At 47.7% G+C, this 3,179-nt stretch overlaps 1 pseudogene; it reads right to left on the bottom strand.

Annotated features, from left to right (window-relative positions):
* Positions 1–481: 481 nt before the first annotated feature.
* On the bottom strand, positions 482–595 carry LOC129713688 (U2 spliceosomal RNA; annotated as a pseudogene).
* Between the last annotated feature and the right edge of the window lie 2,584 nt (positions 596–3,179).

Genomic DNA, 3,179 nt, shown 5'->3' with positions numbered 1-3,179 from the left:
CCAGGCTAAATAAGTTTTAGTAGCTAATGCTGTTGACTAACTATTCCCATGGATTTGTCTGTCGTTAGTATCATAGAGACATGCCATGACGATATGTTCCTTAATAGTGTCAGGGCTGGTTTGAATATCTGGGAACAGTTTTGGCTCATATTAGCCATTGTCAATCGTTTATACTGCCATAGTTACCCCATCCAGGTAAATTGGTATCTCCGAAATTTTGTGAATGGGTACTGAATAGTATGCATCTTTTAAGTTGATGTCTACCATAAAGTATCCTAGGAAATCCATGGTTCGCAGTTACAATTTTCCATAAGTGTGTAACCTGGTGAAAATACTCAAGTGGTTAAGTCAATGATGGTGCGACATTCACCATCTTGGGTGTGTTGGTACCAAGGGTTCATATTAGACTTCTTTATGACCCCTATTATATCTTCTCCAGTTAGCTAGTCCCTCGTGTTCTTTTTTGGGTGGGTAGACCCCTTTGGGGTGCATGCTGAACTGGTAATATATGGTCCCTAGATAAAGGACATATCAGATATTAACCTGATAAGAACAGATACTACACTTGATCTTAGCCAAAAGGCCGAGAAGTGATGGGTTTCTTAATTCAATTTTTATTCTTGAATACTTTTGGTATATAACTACCAAGTGTGATAGTTCTTCATGTTCCCAACCCAGGTGTGATTTCCCCCCCCTGTTAGTACAAACCCTTCACCTTTTATGTGATGGTAGGAACCATACTCATCTGCCTTCACTGTTGTTTAATGGTGTGTTCATTTCTTCGGTTTCTGGTTCCTTGTCTGTAGGGATGGTGTTGTTGGGGGGTGGCGCATTTTCCATGGGGCCCGCTCTGGACCCTGGCCTGAAAGGGCTTACGGGGGTTGGCATGCGGGCCCCGAGCTTTCACCAGTACTATTAAGTAGACGCCTACTGGTGGACGCGTGGAGGTATTGCTGTCTGGTTTTGTGTGGTGCTCATTCCAGGCCCTGCCCTCTTGATGCTGAATATTTTGGATACTTCGTACAGTTTCTTAGGCTTGGTTTGGTAACTTTGCCAGATAGCAGGATCTGTGGTTGTGAGGTCGGCGTTCTCACAGTCCTGTGAATTTTTTAGGTTGAGGGCAGGTTTTATAACTTCCTTCGAGAAGTTGTGGAGCAAACTGTGAACAGTAGGGTCAGGTGTTTTGCCATACTACCCTGCCCCTCTGGAATGAGCAGGCGAAAATGTTAGCCAACGTCACAGGTATCAAATGCAATTTAAGATATTTGGGTTTTAAAAAGCTATGCTAATTGTACCCCCCAATAATGGTGGGCACTTTGAGTAAATGCAATTTAGGGGAGGCGTGATAAAATCCAACGCCTCATGACTACCTGTCTTGGAGAGGATTTTTGAAAAGAACAGGTAGTAAGCTGGCCGTCAGTTGAGACTGAAAAGCCATCTCGCTAGTGGTGGAGCCACATCCAGCAGCTCGTCCTGATCCTGTACCTCAAGCATACTCCCGATGTTGTTCAGCCAGTGACCCCTCTTCTTGACCAGCCCAGCTCTGGTTCCCATCGATCCCTCGACAAGGGAGATGGCCAGTGCTGTTAGGCACTGGAGTGGGAGTGTTAGCTCCCTTGGCGAGCTTGCCCCTGCTCCTGAGGCAAGTTTCGCTGGAATTTTTTACTCCATGACCTTACTCTAGGCTTGGAGAACAGACACTTACTTGCTCTCGGGCGGTAGTTTGAAGTGCCGATTCCATCTTCCGTGTCTGTCTCCAGCCTGAGGTTTGGTTGCTGACTTTGCTCTAGAGGCTGCCTGCCGTTTTCGGGCGGCATTTCTGTGGTACTCGGGCGGCGAGTCTCCTTGTCAGGAGTATGCAGAGGTTACCGGCCGGTTTTTTAGTTTCCCTCCAGTCCGCTGCTGTTGGTCAGACAGCTGTTAGCGGACTGGGCATTGGCTCAGTACCCTGACTGTGGACCGCAACGTGTGCGGTCCCGGTGCCGCCTCTCCCCCCTCCACTGATGGAACGCTCCTTCCCTGGAGTCGAATGGGGGCCGCTTCCCTCTGTTCTGCTTTGCTGTTTCCAGTTCCCCTGGAGCAACAAAGAGGAGCAAAGTAGTGAATTCGAACCAGTGGGTAAGTACTTACCTAACGGTCCGTTCCTTCAGGCTTGTAGCGGGAGCGCCTGTACTCCCGTTCGTCGCTGTTGCATCTGCGTGAACGCAATGTGGCGCATGCGTGCTGGACGGGTTCTTCACGTAGTCACTCACGTGACTCCAAAGTAAAATTCTTCAAGGATTGGACATGGTAGATGCAGGAAACATGTTCTTGATGTTCGGGTGTCCAGAACTTGGGGTCACAGTTTAAGAATAAGGGGTAGGCCATTTAGGACTGAGATGAGGAAAAACGTTTTCAAGTAGTGAGTTGTGAATCTGTGGAATTCTCTGCCACAGAAGGCAGTGGAGGCCAATTCCTTGGATGTTTTCAAAAGAGAGTTAGATTTAGCTGTTAGGGCTAATGGAATCAAGGGATATGGGGAGAAAGCAGTAACGGGGTACTGATTCTGGATGATCAGTCATGATCATATTGAATGGTGGTGTTGGCTTGAAGGGTTGAATGGCCTACTATTGTCTTTGGAAAACATATGTTCTATTTCCAACTGATGCTTTTACCTTCAGCTGGACCATAGCAGCTTCTATTTAACATCTCAACGGAGATAGTGCTTGGACATTTGCAGCACTTCCTCAGTAAAACACTGGCTATCCTTAGTGAAACAGACCCTGGTGCTTCAGAAGCTCTACGCTCTGAGCTGCAGCTAACACACAAGTTTTGCAAACGGAGAAACTCAGACTAATGTGGGGAGGAACGTCTTGCAGAGACAGGGCGGCTGGTAGAACCGCCGCCTCAAAGTGCCAGAGACCTGGGTTCAATCCTGCTCTTGGATGCTGCCTGTGTGGAGTTTGCATGTTCTCCCTGTGGGTTTCCTCCTTGTGTTCCGGGTTCCTCTCACACGCACGTGGTCAGTCCTCTTGTATTGCATCACTCCCATCTCCCCCAACCACACAGTGCCAGAGTTGTCTTGGGTTCAAAGCTGAACGCAAACAAAGGAAGACGTGGGAATCTGAAACGCTCTCCTTGGAAAGGTGCTGAAATGTGGGTCAATTAGTTGAGTTGAGTTTAGTTTAGAGATACAGGCC

The sequence above is a fragment of the Leucoraja erinacea genome, chromosome 36 (genome assembly GCF_028641065.1).
Source record: "Leucoraja erinacea ecotype New England chromosome 36, Leri_hhj_1, whole genome shotgun sequence".
Classification (NCBI taxonomy): Eukaryota; Metazoa; Chordata; class Chondrichthyes; order Rajiformes; family Rajidae; genus Leucoraja; species Leucoraja erinaceus.
This window is presented reverse-complemented; position numbering and strand designations above follow the sequence as displayed.